Source organism: Azolla caroliniana, unplaced genomic scaffold, assembly GCF_043228905.1.
Source record: "Azolla caroliniana isolate FFs.n. ecotype wild unplaced genomic scaffold, voAzoCaro1.0.p SCAF_16, whole genome shotgun sequence".
In the NCBI taxonomy this organism is placed as follows: domain Eukaryota; kingdom Viridiplantae; phylum Streptophyta; class Polypodiopsida; order Salviniales; family Salviniaceae; genus Azolla; species Azolla caroliniana.
Genome location: NW_028230451.1, coordinates 13425950 through 13453760, shown reverse-complemented (window position 1 = coordinate 13453760; position 27811 = coordinate 13425950).

Genomic DNA, 27811 nt, shown 5'->3' with positions numbered 1-27811 from the left:
CCTTCCCTCATGTATGCATCAGTAGTATGGGCTCCAGGTCTACCATCCTTCATGTGGACGCAATTAGAGAGACCTTTGGGGACGATGTTATCATGTCAACTACGAAGCAAATCGACAGTACCACATGACATTATTAGAGCAAAGTTTAGCCTACCCTCGATGTTAGTAGAAGTACTCTTTCAAATGGTAGTTTTTATTTATCGGATACATAGCCAACCACAAGATAGGATATCCCATCAAGCCTTTGAGGCATCCCAATCCCTACATGCATCTGGAGACACTAGCTCTTGGTATAACATTATGGTGAGTTGGTTACTTGCAAACGGCATAGACATTAATACCCTACTTCCCCTAAAGTACAACCATGGGACTAATCAAACTTTAATCTCTCATGAGACCGTAATAAAGTGATACGCCAAGAAATATGGCAAATTTACACTCGATTTAAATGGATCACCCTAGGAGAGCCACTCCCATCTAAAATGTTGTACTATAAGGAACATTTCTTACACTTCTCTGAGTTAGGTTTAATTACATGACCAACATATCTAGATAAATTCTTATCAAATGCACTAAGGATGGCCATTGGACAACTTAGGATATCATCTCACCAACTTGAGATTGAGAATGGTCGAGCTAATAGAGTCCCTAGAGAGGAAAGGCTATGTAGGTTATGTCACATAGAGATAGAGGATGAGTATCACTTCACATGCAAGTGCCCAACTTATGCCGAGATACGGGTGGAATACCAAGACATATTAGGACACCCTCTCCCACCCTCTCCAAACTATTGGATACCCCGAGTGTAAAAAGACTAGGTAGGTATATCTTAGAGCTAAAACAACATAGGGAGAATAAATTACAAAGTGTTAATCATAACCCTTTTACTATTCATCAACATGTAACTAGTGTAATTTTTTAGGAACAAGGGAAGACGATGAATGTGGATACACTTACGCTGCTCGGCCTCTCCCTTGAGGAAACAGAAATACAAAGAATAACCAAACTCCCTCGGATGTTGGGCTTCAAAACAAGTCGACGTGGAGTAGAAAATATTAAGAAGATAAGGGAACGTGAGCTACGTCTAATAGAAGCTATGGTTGGGGTACCTTTTACATTGGGACTACGGGCCACATCCACATCGCAACGCTTTGACCTACCGCTTCTCTTCAAGAGACGGGGATGGAAATGAAATTAGGCCTAGTATAACATCTTTTCATTGTAGAACATGTTTTTTTAGAACTATTTTTTATCTTATTTTGATTTTTTACTTTGAACGATGAATGGGTAAATATCCCATTTTTTGTAAACCATTTGTCTCATGGGCCAAATTTGGCCTTAGAAGACGTTAATATATCTTTCTTTCTTTTTTTCTTTCTCATCACTATATAAGGATGGGGAGCACAATGTAATAGGGGGGGAGAAAAATAAATAAATAAATTATGTGTGAAAACTTTGGAAATTTGATATATTTCTAAAAACACGAATTAATAAAATATATTCGTGGGATTCACGAAATAAACTATACTCGTGGGATTCGCAAGGCTTCTATACCCTTCTCTTTCAATCCAAATTTATATTCTTATCTTTATATTGATTAATCTAATAAAATACATTATACTCGTGGAATTCACGAGGTTTCTACCTCTCTTTCTTAAAATCTATTCATAACTATACTCATCCCAAATTCTTCCTCCTAGTCCAAAACCCCAGCAGTTCCCACCCGACTCACACAACGATCCTGCGCTGAAAGGCACGACACAATTGGTGAACCCGATGTGAAGACGGCTGGCAAGGAGACGGAGAATCAACAAGAGGCGATGAACATGATGATGATGATGTTCGAGCGGATACTACAAGAACAACGAGCGATGTCGAAGATCACGACAGCAGTAAAGCAGCTCTTACAATGAAACAAACAACTCAATGAAAAAGATCTGTCACGCTATCTATGTGACTACAAAGCGGAGATGATGCGATGTGGGATACCAGAAGGATTGCAAGTGATATCCTTCAGTCGGGTGACCACGGATGAGTTACAAGAGAGAATCTACAAGATACGGAAACAAAACTCGACATGGGGGTCCTTTGAAGAAGCTTTACAAAAGGCATATGACTATGAGAGACCAAAGGGATGAGATTGGTGCGAGTTTGACCAATGGGTGGCATCGACGAAGATCCACCAAAGTGCGACACAAGCATTCCTAGAGTTCGAGCATCATTTTGCTCAACTCTCGGAGTGGGAATAAAGATTGGTGGGGGTGGATAAAGTCCTAATGTTCGTAAGATCGATTGATCGGAAAGAAGGGATGGACATCGGGATCAAACTTGAAGATGATGACGGTGCAAATGGCCTTACCGAGCATTGGGCCGAAGTCAAAAGAGTACGCCAAAGACATGATAAGAGGAAGACGAGAATCATGTTGGCATCAACATGGTCCATGAGGGATGATTGGTTGAGAATGAATGATGTGGCCGTTATGAAGGCCGAAATACAATATGGTGGTATTACGGGAGAGGGTTTAGAACAAGACACCCTCTCTTCTTGCAAAAGAACAACGACCAAGGATAAGGTAGATGACTTGATAGTGGCGAATGCTACTTAAAGGGAGGAATAAGGTTTTGGGATACAAGTGTCCGAAACATCGGGTGAGAAAGGGGTAAGCATAATCGATGCTTGCATGATTGAGGGAGATAAAGAGTGTGAGCTGGAGGTGATTGAGGAGGTAGCCACGAAAGATGACATCAAGTCGAAGGTGGATATGAACGAGTCAATGACGAATGGCCGAGGCGAGATTTTCCCAATGCTAATTCCAGAGATTTCGGCGGTTGCGTTAGAAAAGCAACGTGAGAGCGAAGAGATGGAAGGTGACGGAGAGAAAACGAAGGTCGAAGCCGATGTATACGACGGAGAGATAGCCAATAAGGTGACTATGGGTGAAACGACAGAGGACGATAATACCGACGATTCCTATACACTAATTCTAGATACTTCGGCGGTTGTGTCCAAGAACCAACGTGAGACTGGAGAGACGGGAGATGGCGGCAAGGAAGGTAAAGTCGGAAGCCGGTTCGGATGGAAAATGATCTGTCCAAAATTCCGATCTAAATGAAAGCCGAACCAAGCAGAAGTGGATTCGGCCGAAATCCAATCGGTCAACCCCAACCCCGACAAAAATTGTTCCAGCCGGAAGCCGATTGAACGAGACCGATCCGGACAGAAGTTAATTCGATCCAGCCGGAAGTCGAACCGGTTGAATCCGATGAACACTAGGAAAGGGAAGTCAATCAAGACCGAAACCGATGGGTTGAACCTGACCCGGAAGGGGCCCAACTCGGTCGAAACCGATCAACCGAGTGCGATTCGGCCGTATACGAATCCGATTGGAAGCCGACCCAATCGAAAGCTGATCAAACGAGACCAAATGGGAAAGAAGCTAATACAACTGAACTGGAGGTCGAAACAATCGAGGCCAGAGAACACGAGGAAGAGGTTAAGCAAGCACACTACCACAGACGACAAGGGCCAAGTGGATTTGAAGGGTGTTACCGAGGATGATATCTCAACAAAGAAGGAGGGCTCTAACATGAAGATTGTCAACTCTAACGCGAGATTGTACGACAAAGATGGATGATGTGCGAAGTGTCTTGACCAAGGAGATGGTTAGAATGAAGGGTTAAGCTCAAGAAGAGCAGGAGTCATGACAACCCGTCATGGTCATGCAAAGAGTGAACGAAGAATATGGTGGATTGGATGGCGACAATGGTTCGGGTGGAAATAATGGATGTGCCAAAAAAGGAGAGACAAAGTCGACATAGCGAGAGAAACAGAGGGTATTACGGATGGAGAATAACGAGCTGCGACAATTTTGGCACATACCGGAGGATGTGCGGGTTCGGAGGGGGCGAGTGTCGTAGTGTATTTCGTACACTACGTGAAAAACATATAAAGTACCCGATTTAATAAATATGAAGAAAACAAAGAAAATTTGAAAATACATGTTACATGCATAGGGCAAGATTCGACCCTTATACCTCCATGTTAATAATTTAAAGTCTTAACCACTACACTAACATATCATGAGTATTAGAAAAGCAGATATCCCACATAGAAAGGTTATTTCACGCATATTTTCTAGGGAAAAGCTTTAGTTAGAAGAAAAATGCATGATAGAAAAAAGCGACACATGCACATTTAGCGTGCATGAGCACTATAGTCGATAAAAACGCATGAGGTTAGAAAAAGCATGATCACTTTTAGAAGAAGCATGATAGAGAAAGCATATAGTCTATAGTTAGAGAAAAAGCATGGATTGCTAAGACTCTCTCATCACTATATAAGGATGGGGAACACAATGTAATAAGGGGGGAGAAAAATAAATAAATAAATTATGTGTGAAAACTTTGGAAATTTGATATATTTCAAAAAACACCAATTAATAAAATATATTCGTGGGATTCACGAAATAAACTATACTCGTGGGATTCACAAGGCTTCTATACCCTTCTCTTTCAATCCAAGTTTATATTCTTATCTTTATATTGATTAATCTAATAAAATACATTATACTCATGGGATTCATGAGGTTTCTATCTCCCTTTCTTAAATTCTATTCATAACTATAATCGTCTCAAATTCTTCCTCCTCCTAGTCCCAAACCCCAGTGGTTCCCACCCGACTCACACAATGATCCGGCGTCAAAAGGCACAACAATGGTCTGCATCAATAATTAAAGAAGACGAAGAAATCGTGGGAGTAGTCAAAGAAGTGTTCTATGGGAACACGCTACAACGGCTTGAACAGCTTGCAGAAGAGAATAGCCAGGGAGACTGGGTAGTTCCGGTGGAATCGGTCGAGATGTATAAGATCATTGCGAAAATGGGGCCGAATGCGCTCTGCAAAGAAGAAGCAATGGTATGTATGAAATAGAAGACCATGGAAAAGGAGGTGAAACCGGCCGCGGGACCGCTGCACGCTAATAGCGAACAAAAGGTGAAAGAAGTCTCGAGAGATCCGACACTTCGGAAGTCTGTGGATATCGGACATGCCTTCACTGATGAGACCCGGAAGAAACTTCGAATCGGTGGAGGTGCTTTCCTCTCACAAAATGAAGAAGAACGGTGTCGTGAGATGTTGGAGCAACATGGAAGAGCATTTGCATTCACATCGAAAGAGATAGGGTGTGTTGACCCAAAGATAGTGGAGCCGATGGTGATCTTCACGATTGATCATGTGCCATGGAACTTGAAGCCAATTCTAGTGCCATGGGCGCATATGCCGAAAATCATTGACTTGCTCCAGGAGAAGGTGGTGATGGGGATTCTAGAGCCATCCAACGCTCCGTACTCAAATCAATGGTTTACGGTTCCACAAAAGAATGGGTCACTCCGATTTATTCAAGATTTGCAACCGGTGAACAAGGTCATGATCCGGAACTCCGGAGTCGGTCCGATAGTGGACGAATTTGCGGAAGCATTTGGTGGTCGCACGATATACTCCATCGGAGACCTATACTTCGGGCATGACCAATTCCAACTAGCCGTGGAGAGCCGAGACATCACTACCATGCGAGCACCGATAGGATTGGTCCGGATGTGCACGCTAACCCAAGGTGTGATGAACTCGGTCGCACATATGATGAATGTGATGAACAAGGTGCTCTAGGACTGCATTCTGGAGATAACGATGTTGTTCCTAGATGACATTCCGATAAGAGGATGATCGGGGATGCCGAAAGTTCATAGTCGATCATATTCGTGATTGCAAGAAAGTGTTACGGAAGTTAGAAGATGTGCACCCAACACTCTCCGGAGAGAAATCGGCATTCGGACAAGAAGAGATATTGGTAGTCAGACATCTATGTGGGCCGTACGACTGAAGACTGTCGCCAATCAAGATCGATGCGATTCAAGCTATGAAAGAAATATGCGAGTCACAATCCGAAGTCCGTAGATTTCTTGGGGCATGTGCATTCTATCACATATGGATTCCGCACTATGCACAGATTGCGGACCCACTCTATCACTTGTTGCGGAAGGGGAAGAAGTTCGAATGGAAACTGGAACATACCAAAGTAGTGAAGAAGCTCAAGAAATCACTACAGAGGGGAGAAGCACTTAAGAAGCCGAACTATGACCGACTGATTATAGTAATGGTTGATACAAGTCCAACCGGGATCGGGTGGGTCATCAATCAAGCCGATTCGGATGGTTCACGATATCCGATCCGATTCGTAGCAAAGGTTCTCAACGAAAGGCAATGCGGATATGCACAAGTTAAAAGAGAATTATGGGGAGTCGTGTCGGCAATAAAATTAGATTGAGATTACTTAATTGGAGTCGAAGTAATGATCGAAACGGATTGTCTTCCGATACTTGGATTGATGCGGTGTTGGACGATACTGGATGTGGCTATGCTAAGATGGATTGCATATGTAAAGTCGCTTAATCCAGAGATACGACACATCTCTAGAAAAGATAACGTGGGAATGGATATGCTATCAAGGGCACGGTTCGGAGACGACATAGCCGAATCCGTTAATGAAGAAGTTTTTGAAAACTACTTTACTTCGGAGCACATATGCCAGGTGAACGTAATCCGAGAATTCCGGGAAGAAGAATACGAGGGAGAAAGTTTGCTTATCGGGAAAGTGCTGCAAGAAGTCGAGGAATCATTGGACAACAAAGAGAAGAGAGCCAAAATCCAAAGTAAGAAGCGGAAAATCCAAAAGTTTTTCTTGAACAATGGGTTAATCTGGAGGGAGCCGAAAAGACCGAATGGTATACCACTTCGAGTAGTTGGAACAAAAGAACAAAGAAACCGGATAATGTCCGAATTTCACGAATCCTATTGGGCTGAACATCGGGGAACATGGGCAATGTGAAAAGTAGTGTGCGGAAGCAAGTATTAAGACCGAATAGAAGGAAGAGAAACTCAGGTTTAATGGAGTGCTTGAGCTTACACAGTATACGCGGGAGAGACAGAGAGAGTGAGAGAGAGAAAGCACAAAAACTATATTAAAAAATATTCAATCTCTATTTTCCACTCTCTACATATGTGTGTTCAATGAACACTTTTATACAAGTCCTAGAAGGACTGACAGAAGTACTGACAGTACTTCAATGCTCATTAAGAGCTCCTACGCTAACTCCCAAATATATTCCTCACGGAATATCTTTCCTAACGGCCTCCCGGTTTACGCTCCGATCCGGCCCTACCTACGCACCAGTCTGCGTACCGGTTTACGCATTCGGCCTAACCGATCGGTCCCAACCGATCCGGTCCTCGACTTCTTCAGACGATCCGGCCGATGTTGAGTTTGTCTCTCAACACTCCCCCTCAAGCTCATCTTGAGGCTCTTCGGGATCTTTGGGCTCACAGCTCCGGTTCCTCCTGGCTTCACGCCTTGCTCGCGCTTCTCGACCTGTTCGACTCCGCGCGCTTCGACCCTTCCGGTCGACTTGTCTGCTCATGATTCCCTTATCAGCTCTTCTGCTATTGTGGTGTTGACGCTTCTCCTACTGCCTTTTCTTCCGTTTGGGCCTCGGTTGATTTAACATATCTGAATCAAACATCCGAACCGACTCGGCTACCTCCAATCGGTTTTCGCTCTCGTCCGAGTTGGCTGTCTCGAACTTGTCTTCGGTCTTCTCGCCCTCGACAGCGTCATCTTCCCCATGCGTGATTGGCTTCGGCTCTCTCCTTCGGTTGTTCCCCTTTTGTCCGCTTCCGAACTTTTCCGCTGGTCCGCCCTCGGCTTCTTCAGCCGATCCGAAGTCGAACTCGACAACCGAGTCAACCGACTCGGTGTCGCGTTCTCCGTTCCTTTACTGCTGCCTTGCTTGGTCATTCGGGACTGTTCTCCCCCTCAAGTTTGGCACGTCGAGGTGACGCAATCCGAGCGCACCTGAGAATTGCCGCAACTTGTCCAGACCAAGAGGCTTTGTGAAGATGTCGGTAGTCTGCCGATCCGTCGGGATGTACTAAAGTTTGACTTCACCGGAAAGGACACGCTCACGGATGAAATGGTAGTGCACCTCAATGTGCTTGGTTCGTGCGTGGAAGACGGGGTTCTTCGCAAGTTGGATGCTGCTAAGGTTGTCGCAGTAGATCGTCATTGGATCGGACACCTCCTCTTGCAGGTCATTAAGTAGCCATTTCAACCATATGGCTTCGCATGTCGCCACAGCCGCTCTTCGGTACTCAGCTTCGGTGCTCGACAGTGCAACTGTCGGCTACTTCTTACTGCTCCACGGCGTATCCGGACGTGGATCGACGATCGGCGGCATTCCCAGCCCAATCAGCATCCGTGTAGCCGGCTAACTGCACGGCTGCACCGGTCCGATATAGCAGTCCCCGGTCCTTAGTGCCATTGACATACCGAAGTATGCGTTGCGCACACTGGAGGTGCTCCTTGGTAGGTCGCGCCATGAACTAATTGATCACTCCGACCGGATAACTGAGGTCGGGTCAGGTGATCGTCAAGTATATGAGGCTTCCGACAATTTGTCGGAACCTCGTCGGGTCGCATACCTTTCCCGTATCGGGACGAAGCTTGATGGTTCTGTCCAGAGGAGTCAAGACGGACTTACAGTCGGCCATCCCGAATTTGAAGAGCATATTCAACGCGTAATGACGTTTGCTGATTAGTATGCCTTCGGGGGTGCGGATCACTTCGATCCCGAGAAAGTAATGAAGGTCCCCCAGATCCTTCATGTCGAACGATCCCACAAGCTGGAGCTTCACATGGTCGATTTCACCTAGGTCGGCACCGGTGATGACCAGGTCATCAACATATAGTAAAATACTAACCGGTCCAAGTCGACCTTTCCGGATGAACAGGGAAGAGTCCAATTTTGACGTGACGAAGCCCATCCGTCGCAGTTGTTGCGTGATCTTCGCGTTCCAGGCACGCGGGGCTTGCTTCAGTCCGTAAAGGGACTTCTTCAGTCGGCATACTACCGAGGAGTTCAATCCAGAGTGATATCCGGGGGGTTGTACCATGTACACCTGTTCCTCAAGGTCACCTTGCAGGAACGCATTCTTTACATCCATCTGATGTAAGTGCCACCCCTTCACCGTAGCTACTGCGAGCAAAACACGGACGGTCGTCATTTTCACGACCGGCGCAAATGTCTCATCGTAGTCGATGTCGTGTTTCTGCGCGTAGCCCTTTGCCACTAGCCGAGCCTTGTACCAGTTGACCGAGCCATCGGTGTTGTACTTGACCTTGTACACCCACCTACACCCGATCAGCTTCACACCCTTTGGTGCGTCAACCAGGTCCCAGGTCTCGTTCTCCACCAATGCGTGCATCTCTTCCTCCATCGCGGCACGCCAAGTCGCGTCTTTAGCCACTTCTGCGTAGCTCTCCAGCTCACGCACTTCCGCTACACAGGTCATGTACGCATAGTGATGCGCCATGTACTCATTGTATCCGAACCGCACAACTGGGTTCTTTTGGCGGGTAGATCGGCGCAATCGGTCATTTTCCGATGTCGAGATCTTCTCGGCCGACGTGGACTTCGTTCCTGAAGGTTCGTCGCCGCTTCCCTCGAACTCGGACTCGCGTCGGTCCGACCCTTTCCTATCCGTGCCGGAATCCGAGACCTTCTTCTTCCCTTTCTCTTCGCGCGTAAGCCGTCTCCTCGGCTTCCTACATGGGGAATGCACGACCGAGTCTCCACTACTCGCCGGCTCTTCATCGGACTGGTCGTACCGACTCAGTCGTCCAATCGGTCCACTTAAACGGAGTGAAATCGGACTCTCTTCGCGGGTCTCGATTTCGGGCTCATCGAGAGGCATCTCGGCCTCGCTAACCTCATCGTCAGAGCTCGGATTGGAGTCGGGGTGCGGAGTCGGGGGTTGGTACCAGGACGCGGACTCATCAAACACAACGTCACGGCTAACACGCGTTTGTTTGGTGCGAGGGTTATAGCACTTATAGCCCTTCTGCTCGTCCGAGTAATCGACCAAGATGCATTTCTCGGCCTTTGGGTCCAGCTTCCTCCTTTTCTCCTTCGGTACATGCACATATGCAATGCTACCGAACACCCTCAAGTGTCGCAAGTTCGGCTTCGTTCCGAAATATAGCTCGTGCGCCGACACCTTGTCTCCGATCTGGTTCTGGATGTATACCGCGGTCCTTACCGCCTCGGCCCAGTAGAACTTGGGCAAGCTCTTCTCCTCCAGCATTACCCGTGCTGCTTCCACAACTGACCGATTCTTCCTCTCGGCCACGCCATTCTGCTCTGGCGTGTATTTACAACTGAATTCGCGCCGAATTCCCATTTGTTGTAGATAACCGTTGAATTGACTGGAGAAGTACTCTTTCCCGCCATCCGACCGCAGGCACTTGATCTTTCGTCCCGTTTCCATTTCCACGAACCCTTTGAGGTCCTGAAAACAGTCGAAGACTTCGCTCTTCCTCTCAATGATGTAAATCCACGTGTGCCCCGTGTGGTCGTTGATGAAGGAGACGAAATATCGGCTCCCGCCGAGACTAACATTTTGTGTTGGTCCCCATACATCGGAGTGTATAAGGTCGAGCTTGTTCCGGCTCCGGTTTCGCTCATTGGGGAAAGGAAGTCGGTGTTGCTTCCCGAGCTAGCAGGCTTCACAAATTTATGCCTTTCGGCCACTAAATTTGGGCAATCCAAACACTACCTGTTTCGATTGCAGATCTTGAAGCCGCTGGTAGTTGATGTGGCCTATCCGCTTGTGCCACAAGTCGATGTCCGACTCGGATTTTTGTCCCTTCACGAACATTGCGGTGCCGCCGTTAGTGGAGTCGAGGATGAACATCCTCCCGTCTCTGCGCCCTTCTTCCTCAATGAAGCACCCGAGGTGTGTAAACCGAACCTCCATCCCTTGGTCGACGATCTGTCCGACCGAGACCAAGTTCTTCGTGATTGTTGGAATGTGCAGCACGTTCATGAGTTTCCCTTTCTGCCCGACATGGCTAAGGGGAACTTCTCCGACATTCACGATCGGATGCGGAGTGTCGTCTCCAGTTGCGACTACTCCAGGTTGTATCAATTTTTCAAGGTATGAGAACCACTCTTTATGGCTCGTCATGTGGTTTGACGCGCCGGAGTCTACGTACCACACCTCGTCCGATCTCGGGGTGCTCTGTTTCATTGAGTTTGCTTCGTGTCTCGTCACGAAGGCAAACCCTTCTCCGGCTCTCACGGAGTCTTCGGCGTAGTGCAATCGCTGCCGATTTCCCTTGTCGGTATGTCCGGAGCCGTTTCCGGAACCGGTTCTCTTCGAATCGGCGCGCTTCTTCCAGCACTCACTTTCCTTGTGGCCTTTCTTGCCACAGTACCAGCACTCCGCGATGGCCTTCCCTTGCCGGTTCTCATCACTTCGACTCCCCCTGTATCCGGAGGGTCCGGAGTTGCTGTCGACATCACTTCGGTGCCTTCTTCCTTGATCTCGTTGGCCGCCTCCATTGCGCGCCGACTCGCTTCGTCCTCCACGTCCACAGGGCCTATCTCCCTCCGTGTACAGCATTTTGCTGTCGGTGTGCATGCTTGTAGACACACCCGCGTGGTTCTCCTCTACCAGGAGCATTGACTATAAGTCGAAAAAGGACGGCGTATTCTCCCGGGTACACACAGCCGTTCGGAACGCTCTGATACCATGTGAAAAGTAGCCTGCGGAAGCAAGTATTAAGACCGAATAGAAGGAAGAAAAACTCAGGTTTAATGGAGAGCTTGAGCTTACACAGTATACGCGGGAGAGACAGAGAGAGTGAGAGAGAAAAAGCACAAGAACTATATTAAAAAATATTCAATCTCTATTTTCCACTCTCTACATATGTGTGTTCAATGAACACTTTTATACAAGTCCTAGAAGGGCTGACAGAAGTACTGACAGTACTTCAATGCTCATTAAGAGCTCCTACACTAACTCCCAAATATATTCCTCACGGAATATCTTTCCTAACGGCCTCCCAGTTTACGCACCGTTCTGGCCCTACCTACGCACCGGTTTGCGTACCGGTTTACTCATTCGGCCTAACCGATTGGTCCCAACCGATCCGGTCCTCGGCTTCTTCAGCCGATCCGGCCAATGTTGAGCTTGTCTCTCAACAGCCAACATTTGCGAAGATCAAACAAAAATATTGGTGGAAAAATATGTACAAAGATGTAGCGGAGTTCACCAAAAGTTGTGAGAAATGTCAAATCTACTCCGGAGTTTGACACCGAGATGAATTACATCTTATATTCTCACCGACAATCAACTTCAAATGGATGGTCAACATTGTGACCAGGCCAACTGGGATCGGACAAATGAAGTACTTGGTGTTAGCCCGGGAAGATCTAACAAACCAAGTAGAAGGACGGGCACTATGGAGGAAAACATGTTCCATAGCATGCAACCAATTTCTCTTGGAAGAAGTGTTCTGCAGGTACGAGTGCGTAGGACAAGTGATTGCGGATCGAGGAGAACTTGACTCAGATAAAGCTAGGGAATTATTCATCAGACATGGAGTAGGGTTAACACTAACTGTTAAGAAAACGTGAAGAAGGCACTCGGGCTCTTCTTATGTGCGCGGCGGATCGTGGTGTGCTAGATCGTTTAGTGCTCAAACACAGAAGGGAAGGGGGAAGGAGACTTACCTCTGTAGCAGCCAAAAACTTCTTCTATTTCATTATGCGCAGAGCTCTACTTGCTCTCGTTTGTTTCTCTCTCTTGCTCTCACTCTCTGAGTTCTTTCTCTCTATACTCTCTATCTCTCTCTCTCAGAGTTCTACTTCCTGTATATCTTCGTAAGTAATAAGTTACTTACGTATGCAGCTAATTAGCTGCCTGTAGCTAATTAGCTGTCAGTCGCTAAATAGCTGTCAGTAGCTAAATAGCTGTCAGTAGCTAATTAGCTGTTTCTCCTTTATGTTCACAAGTAGCTAAATAACTACTATAGCTTATTTCCCAATAAGCATCGCATACCATGTTGAGCTTGCTTCTCAACACTAACCACGTCATACAATCCGGAAGCCAACGGAAAGATCGAGCGAGGACATGGTCCAATCGTTAAAGCACTTGCAAAAGCATGCGACGAAAGGGTGAACCGTATGCACTATGGGCGGATCACACGACTCATAGTTCCGTGACCAGTTATATGCCAGCCAAACTTATGACCGGACAAGCACCGGTAATGCCGATGGAAACCGCAATTACAATATGGACAGTACTACTGTGCAAGGAAGAAATGAGCCGGGAAGAACTACTAGCGGTCCGAATACGACAACTAGAGGGAAGACCAGAAGACATAGCAAAAGCAACACGCCGACAACAGGAAGCGCGATTCCGGAACAAAAGTTGATACGACACAAAGCATCGACTACGACCACGGAAGATTGAAGTAGGAGATTGGGTGATTATCTATGACAGTAGTTCGGATCATCAACATACAACGATATGGAAGTTTGCTAAAAAGTGGTTCGGGCCATACGAGGTTCGGAAAGTTTTCAACAACGGAACTTACGGACTATGCGAGTTGGATGGAACAGTACTACGGGTGCCTATAGCGGGGAAACGAGTGAAGATTTTCAAGAAGCGAACTAACAACGAACCTTATGTAAGCTTAGTCAAGACCGACAATGAGGAGCAATCAGACAAAGATCGCGGTGATGCAGAAAGCGAAGAAAGTGGACTACAATTGATAATCAACATAAGGGGAGAATCAGAGTGTGCTACGGATGAAGACGAATAACAAGCATCGGGAACTTCTACACATACCGGAGGATGTGCGGGTTTGGAGGGGGTGAGTGTCGTAGTGTAATTCGCACACTACGCGAAATATGTAAAAAATATATCTGATTTAAGTACACATAAATAAATAAAAGAAAATATTAAAAATATTGTTACATGCATAGGGCAGAATTGGAACCCTGTACTTACCATTGTACTAACTTATCATAAGTGATCTAAATATAGATTTAATAGGTATAAGAGTTATATTTACGCCTATTTTTACAAAAAAGTAAATCATGCACTTTTAGAGTGCACGAAAACTTCATTTGGAAGAAAAACGCAAGCCAATTACTCATGCACATCTTGTGTGCATGAGCACTATATTTAGGAAATAACAAAGCATGGTTGAAGAAGGCAACTCATGCACATCTAGTGTGCAAGAACCCTTTAGGAAAAAGCTTGATGCTATGATTAGCCTCTTCCATCGCTATATAAGGAAGAGAGAAAAGATGTATATGGTTGTTGATTTTTTATAAAGGCTGATTAATATAAACTATTCGTGGGATTTAGGGATCGGCAACGGTTTGGTTTAGGCTTAGCCGGTTTGGCCTGATCCAAGCCAAACCGGCTAAGCCTAAACCGTTTACAGGATCTCAAACCTGAGCCGAGCCAAGCCGAGCCGGTTCACAAACCAGTTTAGGCAAAACCGGTTTGTGAACCGGCTTGGTAAACGGCTTGTAAACCGGTTTCCAAACCGGCTTGGAAACCGGTTTAGAAACCTCCGTCTCTCTCTCTCTCTCTCTCTCTCTCTCTCCCTACCTCCCCCTCTCTCTCAGATGATCCCTCCCACTCTCTCTCACGTCTGTGGTCTCGACTCTCTCTCCCTCTCCCTCTCTCTCCCCTCTATGTAAATCCTCTCTCTCTCCCCTCTATGTAGTTCCTCTCTCTCTCTCTCTCTCACGTCTATGGTCTCGACTCTCCCTCCCTCTCTCTCTGTCTCCCCTCTATGTAGTTCATCTCTCTCTCTCTCTCCCCTCTGTGTAGTCTCTCTCTCTCTCCCCTCTATGTAGTTCCTCTCTCTCTCTCTCTCTCTCCCCTCTGTGTAGTCTCTCTCTCTCTCCCCTCTATGTAGTTCCTCTCTCTCTCTCTCTCTCTCTCTCTCCCCTCTGTGTAGTATCTCTGTCTCTCCCCTCTATGTAGTTCCTCTCTCTCTCTCTCTCCTTATATGTTGTCTCCCTCCCTCTCTCTCTCTCTCCTCGTTTGTGTAGTCTCTCTCTCTCCTTATATGTTGTCTCCCTCCCTCCCTCTCTCTCTCCTCGTCTATGTAGTTCTCCCTCCCTTACTCTCTCTCTCTCTTTCCCCTTGTCTGTTGTCTCTCTCCCCCTCTCTAAAGTTTATAAACAGCTTAAACGGTTTATCCGGCTTAGCCGGTTTAGCGAGGCTCAAGCCAAGCCAAGCCGAGCTCAAACCGTTAAGGCAAGTTCAAGCCTAAACCGAGCCGAGCCGAGCCGCTAAGCCGCTAAGCCGTTTTCAAGCCGGCTAAGCCAAACGGTTTAGGCTTGAGCCGAGCCGTTGCCGATCCCTAGTGGGATTCACAATTTTGCCATCTATTTCTCTCTTACAATCTAAGTATCAATTAATACACTATACTCATGGGATTCACGAGTTCCATAACTTCATCTTGCAATCTAATCGCAACAAACCTTATCTCATATTCTTCTTTCTCCTAGTCCAAAACCTCAATGGTTCCCACCTGACTCACGCAACGATCCGGAGCAAAAGGCCCGACAACGGGTAACAAAGGTTTTGAAATATTTAACATGTCGGAAGCAAAAACCTTAATGCACTTCGATGTGCTTCATCCAAGCATGGAAGTCGGGGTTTTTCACCAACTAGATATTACTAAGGTTATCATACCTCCACCCACAGATACTTCAATAGCCACTTCAGCCAGATGGCTTTGTATGTTGCGACAACCGCTCGTCGGTATTCGGCCTCAGTGCTCGATAGTGCCACTATCGACTACTTTTTACAACTCCAAGCAATCGCCACACTCCCCAAGGAGAATGCATAACCTGATGTCAATCGTCAATAACCAGCATTTCCTACCTAGTTGGCATCCGTGTAGCCGACAAGTTGTTTGACTACATCTGCTTGATATCGCAACCCTCTATCCTTCGTGCCGCTCACATATTGCAAGATTCGATGTGCGGACTGAAGGTGATCGGTCCTCGATTGCGACATAAATTAACTAATTAGACGGACCAAATAACTGAGGTTTGGTCGGGTGATGGTCAAATATGAAAGGCTTCTGAAAATCAACTAGAACCGTGTCGCGTCACATGTCAACCTGAGATGAAGCTTCACATTCTTGTCAAGAGGAGTCAAGACAGGTTTACAATCTGCCATGCCAAGTTTGAAGACCATATTCAGCACATAATGTCGTTGGTTGATCAATATGGCTTCGGGGGTGCAGATCACTTTGATCCCGAGGAAGTAACTGATTAGACGGACCAAATAGTTGAGATTTGGCCGGGTGATGGTCAAATATGAAAGGTATAAAAACGAAAGTGCAGAAGTGTTAGACAACCGGCTTAGTCGGATAGCAACAGAGAGAGAGAGAGGGAGAGAGAGATTAACACACAGAAGGTACGCATGAGATATAGAGAAAGAGCAGAACACTTAAATCTATTATCAACCACTCTGTAAAATTCTTTGTACATACAACGTGCTCAACAACACTATTTATACAAGTCCGAAGAGGACTGACAGAAGTACGGTGTACTTCAATGCTCACACAAGCGTCTGACACTAACTACGAGACATTAACTACCTAGTAGTCTAAGTTGCTACTAGGCTTCTGGTTACTATTGGATCCGACTAACCGGCTCCCCAACTTACTGGCTCACTTGCTCATTGGCTCACCGATCCGGCTCAGGTTTATTCAGCCGATCCGGATCCGGTTGAGCTTGCCGCTCAACACTCCCCCTCAAGCTCAACATGAGGTCGGATCTTAGTGTTAGTCTCCATGGGTGCCGGTCCTTCCACTCAGCTCCTTCTGGCGTCGCTCCACCTTGCTCGCACTCCTCGTCCAGTACAGTCCTATTTGCCGCGACCCTTCTAATTCTGCGCACCTCGATCTCCTCGGTCGGCTTGTCTACTCAACAGGCCTAATTCAGCTCCCTCGCTGCTGTGACTTCAGCGCTTGCCGATTCGCCGATTCCTTCATGTCGGCATCGACATTCGGCCCCTTCTCGTCCTCTTGGTCTTGAATTGATCCGATTCCTCCGAATCCGTCTCTTGAACCGAATCGATCGCTCGCAATTCGTCTTCCGATTCCAGGCCCCTCACCACATCGAACCATGTTTGGGTCTTGGCCTTCTTCTTCCAGTCGGCTCTGTCCTTCTCAACTCTACCGCCGCTGCTGCTTGTTCCGACTTGTTCGGATGTGTCAACTTCCTTTCTTCTTCTTGTCTCTGCCTTTATCAGTTCTTCCCTCACCGATGCAATCGGCATTTTTTTTGCCTATGCCCGTTCCAGTGTCTTTGCCTGTTCTCCCCCTCAAGTGTGGCACGTCGAGATGTTGAACACCAAGCATTTTGGTGAAGTGCTGCAACTTGTCTGATCCGAGCGGTTTGGTGAAGATGTCAGCAACTTGCCGATCCGTATGAACATACCGAAGTTTGACTTCACCGCTCAGTACACGCTCACGCACGAAGTGGTAGTGCACTTCTATGTGCTTGGTGCGATCATGGAATACGGGATTCTTGGCGAGCTTCATGTTGCTTATTTTGTCACAGTAGATCAAGATCGGGATCGACACCTCGATCCGCAGGTCTTGTAGCAGTCACCGAAGCCAAATGGCTTCATAGGTGGCAACAATAGCACCCCGGTATTCAGCCTCAGTGCTCGAAAGGGCCACTGTTGGCTGCTTTTTGCTACTCCACGCAATAGTTGCGCTACCAAGGGAAAACATATAGCCGGAGTTGGATCGGCGATGCGATGCATCCCCGGCCCAGTGGGCATCGGTGTAGTCGACTAGCTCTTCGGTTATACCATGCCGGTATAGTCCCCGGTCCTTCGTGCTGCTCACATATCGCAAAATTTGATACGTGCACAGAAGGTGCTCCATAGTCGTCTTCTACATATATTGGCTGATCACACCGACCGAATAACTGATGTTGGGTTGGATGATTGTCAAATATATAAGGCTTTCGACGATTTGTCGCAACCGCTTCTTAGCGCAGGCCGGTCCGGAGTCGAGACGGAGCTTCTGGTTCCGGTCCAGGTCTATGGAGATCGGTCGGCATTCCATCATGCCGAACTTGTACAACATATTCAACACATAGTGTCTTTGTGAGAGCAATATGCCATTGGGGGTTCGGATCACCTCGATCCCAACAAAATAGTGAAGGACTTGACTCGGCTGATTTCATCGAGTCCGGGTCCAGTGATGACTAGATCATCAACATACAGCAAGATGCAAACTGGACCATCCGAACCTTGCCGGATGAACAACGAGGAGTCAGACTTGGAGGCCGCAAACCCCATCTTATGCAACCGATGCGTGATCTTCGCATTCCAAGCTCGGGGGGCTTGCTTCAGGACATAAAGTGACTTCTTTAGCCGGCATACCACCGACTTGTTCATCTCCGACTGGAAACCGGGGGGTTGGGTCATAAAAACCTCTTCTTCAAGATTTCCTTGAAGAAATGCATTCTTCACGTCCATATGGTGAAGATGCCACCCCCTTGCCACAACAACCACCAGCACCACACGAAACGTCATCATCTTCGCTACCAGAGCGAAGGTCTCATCATAGTCGATTCTGTGGGTCTGCGCGTATCCCTTCGCCACTAACCGGGCCTTGTACCGGTTAACCGAACCATCGGTATTGTACTTTACCTTGTACACCCACTTACATCCGATTGGTTTACACTATCGGGGAGGGTCAACTAGGTCCCATGTGTTGTTGGCATCAAGTGCCCGCATTTCTTCCTCCATAGCGGCACGCCAATTTGCGTCATTTTCTGCTTCTGCGTAGCTCTCCGACTCACGCACTTCTGCCACCTTGGTCATGTACGCATAGTGATGCGCCATGTACTCATTGTGCCCAAACTGCTTCACGGGGTTCTTCTGGTGGGAAGACCGACGTAACTTAACGTTACCCAGTTTGGGGCCCTTCTTGGCCGGTTCGGTCTTCATTCCCGAAGATCTGCCTTTCTCCTTGCCGGAGTCAGATGCACACTAATCCGACTCATCGTTGCCGGTTTCGAATTCTGGCATCTTCTTCTTCCCCCTCTCTTTGCGCGTGAACCGTTGCCTCGGTTCCTTGTGCGGGGAGTGCACAGCAGAGTCTCCACTACTCGTCGGTTCCTCATCGGACTGGTCAGATTGACTCAGTCTCTCGTTTGGCCCGCTCAACCGGAACGATTCCGGACTCTCATCCTGAGTCCACGCTTCATCATCCTCTACCTGGGCCGGTTCAGGCTCACTAGCCTCATCCACCAGCACCGGGTCAGATTCGGAAGTCGGAGCCGTTAAGGAGTACCACGATGCCGATTCATCGAACTCGACATCTTGACTAACTCGACCTGCTTTGTCCGGGGGTTATAACACTTGTAACCCTTCTGCTCTTGAGCATAGCCGATTAGGATGCATTTTTCCGATTTTACATCCAACTTCCTCCACTTCTATTCCGGTACATGCACATATGCAATGCTACCGAAGATCTTAAGGTGTCTCAAATTCGGCTTGCGTCCGAAATATAGCTCGTGAGCTGACACCTTGTCACTGATCCGATTCTGGATGTAGACAGCTATTCGGACTGCCTCGGCCGCTAAACTTTGGCAAACCAAAAACAACTTGTTTCGTTTGCAGGTCTTGAATCCTCCGATAATTCACGTGGCCTATCCTCTTGTGCCATAGGTCGATGTCCGATTCGACCTTCTGCCCTTTTGCAAATAGAGCAGTTCCGACGTCACTAGTGTCGAGGATAAACATCCTCTCGTCTCTACGCCCTTGCGCAATAATCTGGCCCTCTTCCTCAATGAAGCACCCGAGGTGCGTAAACCGCACCTCCTGTCACGATATGGCAAGACTCGAACCCATGACCTTAGGTTATATGGGTTGAGCTCTTGACCATTAGATCATCTATTGTAATACGTAGGATATTATTTTCATTTACATTTTATTATAGGAAATTAGTGTATATTCCAGATTTCTCTGGAACATTCTAGAAGCTTCAGGATTACTCCTGAAAACACTATAAAAGAGGGCACTGAACCAAATTGGTTCAACGCCAGTCTTAAGCCTTTTAGCCACCATTGTATATTCTCTTCATATAATACATATCTTTCTTATCATCACTCTCTCTCTCTCTCAATCTCTCTCTTTCTCTCTGTCTCGCTCACTTCTTCCTTCTCTCTCGAAGAAGTTCCACACCTCTCATAGTACTAGTCCTTCGTTTAGTACTAATTCCTTCTCTGTCTCAGTACTGTTCATGACAGTTTGAACCAATTTTCCCTACCTTCTGTCTCTCTCAATTCCTACTAATCTTTTATTCCTCTTTTCTTTCATCCCATGGCCATTGTTAGCGCTGAAGAATATCAATATGTTTTCTCGGAATTTCAATGCTTGAAGGAGAAGTTCCATGCTTTGGAACAAGAAAACCAAAGGTTGCTGGGGGATCTTCAGCAAATCTCCTTAGAAAAGCAGCAAACGCAACAACAACATGGGGAACTTGCGTTACGCATGCAACAACTCGAAGCAACCATCGTAGCGATGCAACAACAAGGGCCCGGAACACAAGGGATTCATAAAGAACCCAAGATTGACCTTCCCACGAAGTTCGATGGAACGCGATCGCAGTTTAGAGGGTTCCTTAACCAGGTACGATTAGTTATTCAAATGCATCCTTCCCGATATCCCACCGATGCATCATGAGTGGGTTTAGTAGGCACTTTGTTAAGTGGCTCAGCGTTGTCATGGTTCGCTCCACTATTAGAAAAGGAATCTCCGTTACTCAACAATTTTGAAGAGTTTCTAGGTGAGTTTAAAGCATGTTTCGGAGATACTGATAGCATCAGGACCGCAATCAACAAAATCCAGCGATTACGCCAAGGTGACCGTCCAGCCTCCGCATACGCTACAGATTTTCACCTACTCGCCGCCGATATCCCTTGGGATGATCAAGAGTTGATGGAGCAATTCCATTATGGTTTACGCAACGACGTCAAGGATTTACTATTGACCTTCCCCGACGAGCCAATGTCCTTAACAGAAGCAATCAGTCGAGCGGTGACATGTGACAACCACCTCTTTGAGCGGCGTTCGGAACGACAGCTACAGATGCTGAGGGCAAGATCAGAGCACACCTACGCCTCAATGGTAGCAAGACCTTTTTCGAGGGAGTCATATAATGCGCCTCCAGCGAATACTCCGACTCCGATGGAGATTGACACTACACGTCGTCGAGGGCCATTATTTGAAGAAGAAAAGCAGCGACGCCGTACAAATCGACTATGTCTTTACTGCGGTGAACCAGGACATATCACAATAAATTGCCCCCATAGGCCAAGAAGACAGGTAAACCAAATAGTCGCTAGTTCTAATTGTACTAAATCCGAGCCTATTTTAGTAGGGATATCTGATAGTCCTAATAGTACTAATAGTACTAATATCCCAGATCTAGCAAACAAATTTGATGTCCTTAGACAGTTAGAAGAAGAGTTAAATGACGAAGTCCAGCCAAAATAGGAGTCGTTTGGTTGGACAACCCTAGATCTATGCAGCCCATTAGTGGTTCCATTCCCTCTAGGCAAGTTAGTAATGTGTTCGTAGCCCAAGTAATAGTTAGTACTAAAAGTACCCCTCCAGTACATGTCCTAGCACTCCTAAATTCCGGAGCTAACTCTTGCTTTATGGATAAGAAATTGGCTCAAGCTCATAAGATATCCCTAAGAAAACTCCAATGTCCAGCTTCTGTAGTAGTCATTGATGGACGTTCCACTGCTTCCGGAAATATCATAGAAGAGTCAGAGCCCATTAATATTGTCCTAGATAACTTAGCATGTGTAGTATCATTTAATATTATTAGTATCCCAGAACATCCTATAGTTTTAGGATTACCGTGGTTCGAGTTATATAACCCAGACATAGATTGGAGAACAAGAGAAATCCGGTGTCGACAAACCCAAGGGTCAACTCAGAAGATGGCAACCATTTCGCTACGTCAGTTGCGTAAAGAAGGGCGCAAGGAGGAAATGTTCCTCTTTGCAATATCAGTAAACCCCTCCAGAACCACTAAAGAAGAATCCACCGTTCAACTTCCCGAGAAGTATCGTCATTAGGCCGATGTGTTCGATAAAGTACAAGCTAACACACTTCCTCATCATCGACCGTACGATTGCCCCATCGATTTACAACCGGGAAAAGAGCCGCCATGGGGACCGATCTACAATTTTTCACCAACCGAGCTGGAAGTCCTTCGGGCCTATATAGAGGAGAATTTGGAAAATGGTTTCATTCGGCATTCGAAATCTCCAGCCGGCGCGCCCATTTTCTTCGTCAAAAAAAAAGATGGATCGCTTCGTCTCGTTGTAGATTACCGTGGCTTGAATAAGGTTACAATCAGGAATAGGTATGCTCTTCCCCTTATCTCAAGTCTTTTAGAACGGATCAATGGTGCCAGGTTCTTCACGAAGATCGACTTACGGGGAGCATATAACCTCGTATGGATCCGACCAGGAGACGAATGGAAGACCGCGTTTCGCACCAGATATGGGCACTTCGAGTATACGGTCATACCGTTCGGCCTCACTAATGCGCCGGAAGTCTTCCAGCACATGGCTAATGATATATTCCGAGATCTATTGGATGATTGTTTGATCATCTATTTGGATGATCTACTGGTTTATTCAAAGACCCAAGAAGAACATGATTCTCATGTACTATTAGTACTAAAACAACTTCGAGAACATGGTCTGTATGCAAAGCTGGAAAAATGTAGTTTCGGGTGCAACCAAGTGTAATTTCTCGGCTACATCATTTCGTCAGAAGGCATCTCCATGGACCCAGGTAAGGTCAAAACGGTGGTAGAATGGCAGACTCCGCGTTCGGTGCGGGATGTGCAATGCTTCTTAGGCTTTGCCAATTTTTACTGGAAGTTCATACAAGATTACTCAAAGATCGTTCTACCTCTCACACAACTTACCAGGAAGGGACAACCGTTCATCTGGTCTGAAGAAACGGACATGGATTTCGAGAGTCTTAAAAAGGCATTTACATCAGCTCCAATTCTAGCTCATGTCGATCCGGAAAAACCATTCATTATCGAAGCTGACGCATCGGATTTTGCATTGGGGAGCATTCTATCACAACAGGGGAATGATGAGAAGCTACATCCTGTGGCTTTTCACTCACGCAAGTGTGACGCCGCCGAAATGAACTACGAAATTCATGATAAGGAGCTATTGGCAATAGTGGATTCTTTTATGCAATGGAGGCATTTTCTAGAGGGATCCTCTTATCCAGTCACCGTATTTAGTGACCACAAGAATCTAGCCTACTTTCAGGGTGCTCGTGTGTTGAATCGACGTCAAGCTCGGTGGGCCCATTTCCTCACGCGTTTCGACTTCAAAGTTACATATCGTCCAGGGAGGCACCAAGGGAAGGTAGATGCATTATCACGACATTCGTATCTAGCACCCCGTCCCGGCGAGCCAGCTTTCGATAACCAAAAACAAGTCATCTTGGGACCGGCACGACTACAAGCAACACAGATCTTTGACATGCCTATGGATTCCCGCGTTATCGATACCATACGTGAAGACTTGAAGACAGATGCGTTCGCCTAAGCTATACTGGCATGTTCCTAATGGTTCTTGCCGCCTTCGAGTAGTACAAAACTATCATGACACATATTCAACTGGGCATTTTGGTAGTACTAAAACATTACATTTAGTACAACGATCATTCTGGTGGCCCTGTATGCGACAATTTGTCGAGGATTTTGTTCGGACTTGTGATACATGTTGCAGAGCGAAAATGCCAAGGCATCATCCATATGGTTTATTAGAACCATTACCAATTCCAAGCAAGCCGTGGCAATCCATTGCTCTAGACTTCATCACAGATCTTCCAGTCTCTACGGGGTTCAATGCGATTCTAACAGTGGTCGATCGATATAGGAAGATGGCTCATTTCTTTTCATGTACTAAGGAGATCTCCAGTGAAGACACTGCTGAAATTGTCATGCGTGAAGTATGTCGGCATCATGGACTTCCTGATAGTATCATAAGCGACCGTGGACCCCAGTTCGTGTCAAAATTCTGGAAGCACCTTTTTAACATGCTCAAGGTCACTTGTAACCTCTCCTCCGGCTACCACCCACAAACCGACAGCCAACCTGAATGAACAAATCAAACGTTGGAGCAGTATCTGCAGTGCTTTCTCAGTTATCATCAAGATGACTGGGCAGATATTCTCCACTTCGCGGAATTTGCCTATAACCACTCTATTCACGCATCCACTAAAGTTACGCCATTTTATGCTTATACAGGATGTCACCCCCGGTGGAGTGTACTTGAAACCCCAGAGGTGTCCACAAATCCATGCGCGGAGGATCGTTTGGAGCAATTATGCAAGATACAAGCGCATTTATCTACTCATCTCCAGCAAGCTCAACAAACACACAAGGTCTACACGGATCGTCATCGACTTCCATCCAGTTTTAATATTGGAGATCGGGTGTGGCTGCTACGACAACACATCAAGACTACTCGTCCATGTGAGAAGTTAGATTATCGGCGATTAGGTCCTTTCCGTATTATTGGACAGATTAATGATGTCGCTTTTCGTCTCGATCTACCTCCTCAACTTCGGATACATCCCGTGTTTCATAGTTCTCTCCTCGAACCCTACCACGAGAGCACTATCCCAGGATGTCTTATCCAACCTCCACCCCCGATCGAGCTTGAAGATGGGCCGGAGTACGAGGTTGCCGCAATCCTTGATTCCAAGATTGTTCGCAACAAGCTCTACTATCTAGTCGATTGGCTAGGCTATAGCCCCAGCGAACGTACTTGGGAACCGATCGAGAATGTGACCAATGCTCGTGCTCTTCTTGAAGACTTCCATTGTCAATATCCACACAAACCAGGTCCTCAATCCAAGACGACTCGTGACACTCGTCGTTTTAAAGGGGGGATAGTGTCATGATATGGCAAGACTCGAACCCATGACCTTAGGTTATATGGGTTGAGCTCTTGATACATTTTATTATAGGAAATTAGTGTATATTCCAGATTTCTCTGGAACATTCTAGAAGCTTCAGGATTACTCCTGAAAACACTATAAAAGAGGGCACTAGGCATTATGTTGAACCAAATTGGTTCAACGCCAGTCTTAAGCCTTTTAGCCACCATTGTATATTCTCTTCATATAATACATATCTTTCTTATCATCATTCTCTCTCTCTCTCAATCTCTCTCTTTCTCTCTGTCTCGCTCACTTCTTCCTTCTCTCTCAGAAGTTCCACACCTCTCATAGTACTAGTCCTTCGTTTAGTACTAATTCCTTCTCTGTCTCAGTACTGTTCATGACACCTGCATCCCTTGGTCGATGATCTATCTGACCGACACTAGGTTCTTCGTGATTGTCAGAACGTGTAATACGTTCATCAGCTTCCCCTTCTGTCCGACGTGGCTGAAAGGGACTTCTCCGACGTGCACAATTGGGTGAGCAGTGTCGTCTCCGGTTTCGACTACTCCTAGTTGATCCGGTTTCTCCAAAAAGGAGAGCCACTCTTTGTGGTTCATCATGTGGTTTGACACACCGGAATCAACATACCACACATCCTTTGATTTGGAAGTGTTCTTCTTCATCGAGTTCGCCTCGTGCTTCATCACCAAGGCTGGCCCATTACCGTTCTTGGATCCTCCTGATCCCTTCGCGTAGTGCGAGCTTTGATGGCCATCCTTGTCGGCCTTGCCGGATCCAGATTTGTCCGAATCGGCGCGTTTTCTCCAACACTCGCTTTCTCTGTGGCCCTTTTTGCCACAGTACCAACATTTTGTTGCAGATTTGTGTTGCTGGCCTACGGCACTGCCTTGACTCCCCCTACCTGTGGAGGTCCCGAAACTACTGTCGGCACATTCTCTCTGCCTTCGTTCTTGCTCTTGCCGGCCGCCTCCATTGCGTGCCGACCCGCCTCATCCACCACGCCCACGGGACCGATCCGCCTCCGTTTACAACATCCGGCTGTCAGTGGGTGCGCTAGTTGACGCACTGGCGTGGTTCTCCTCTACAAGGAGCATCGACTGTAAGTCGAAAAATGACGGGGTATTCTCCCTTGTACACACCGCCATTCGGAACACTCTGAACTTAGACGCCAGGCCCCCAAGACAGACCTGTAACATCTCATCTTCCTCTACGGTAACGTTGATAGAGGCAAGCGAGTCATAGATCTCTTTGATCCGGGCTGTGTAATCCGCCACCGACATGTCCTTCTGTCGGACATTGCTCAACTCTTGTCGGAGTTGCAGCTTCCAGGTTGTAGTGCTCGCGGTGAAAACCTTCTTCAGGTTCCCCCAAGCCTCCTTCAGCGTCTTGGCATCTCGGATGTGGCTCAGCAGCTGGTCTCCGACACTGGATGCGAAGCAGTACATCACTTTGCTTGCCGATTGTTCCCACACTGGGAAGTCCTTATGTGCCGCATCAGGTGTTGTTTCGTTGGATCCTTCAACGAAACTCCAGTAGCCATGCCCAAGCAGGTACTAGTGCATCTTATACGACCAAGATGCATAGTTGGATCTCTCGAGTTTCTCCATAGGGAGCGAACCAGCCATTCCTCTATCCATCACTTCTCTGTCTGTTGTTCTGACGACCTGTTAGGATTTGTTTTCAAGCGTTTGTCGGCTGCAGAGGTTCTCAACCCTCGCGCTCTGATACCATGTAAACGATTACTTGTGGAAGCGTTAGAAAAACAGAGAAATTAGGGAATACACAAAGTACCCTAGAGGGAGAGAAGAAGCAAAACCTCAAAGCTATATTCAAAAATATATAAAACACTCTGTACATACAACTATGCTCAGTAGCATCATTTATACAAGTCCCCGTGGGACTGACAGAAGTACCGCGTACTTCAATGCTCACACGAGCATCTGACACTTACTACGAGACTATAATTGCCTAGTAGTCTACACTAATACTAGGCTTCCGGTTACTGATTGGATCCGGCTAACCGGCTCCCTAGCTCACCGGCTTTGTTGCTTGCCGGCTCGGTTGCTCACAGCTTACCGATCCGTCTCGCTTGCTAGCTCAGGCTTATTCAGCCGATCCGGCTCCAGTTGAGCTTGCCACTTAGCACTCTATGGCCCTTTTTACCACTGTACCAACATTCTGTGTCGGCCTTTGCTTGCTGGCCTCCGGCGCCGCCTTGACTCCCCTTGCTTGTGGAGGGTCTGGAACTGGTGTCAGCACGTTCTCTGTGCCTTCGGTCCTACTCTTGCCAGCCGCTACCATTGCGAGCCGACCCTCCTCGTCCACCACGCCCATGGGGCCGATCCGCCTCTGTGTACAACATCCGACTGTCAGTGGGTGCACTTGTTGACACACCGACATGGTTCTCCTCAACAAAGAGCATCGACTTACAGTCGAAAAATGACGGCGTATTATCCCTTGTACATACTAAACTTAGATGTTAGGCCCCCAAGACAGATCTGCACCATCTCATCTTCCTCTACAGTGACGTTGATAGAGGCAAGTGAGTCACAGATCTCTTGGATTCGGTCCATGTAATCGGCTACCGACATGTCCTTCTGTCGGACATTGCTCAACTCCTGTCGGAGTTGCAGCTTCCGGACCGTAGTGCTTGCCGCGAAAACCTTCTTTAGGTTTCCCCAAGCTTCTTTTGGCGTTTTGGCATCTCAGACATGGCTCAGCAGCTGGTCTTCGACACTGGATGCAAAGGAGTACATCACTCTACTTATCGCTTGTTCCCACACTAGGAAGTCCTTGTGTGCCGCATCAGGTGTTGTGTCATTAGCTCCGTCGACATAGCTCCAGTAACACTGCCCAAGCAAGTACTGGTGCATCTTATATGACCAA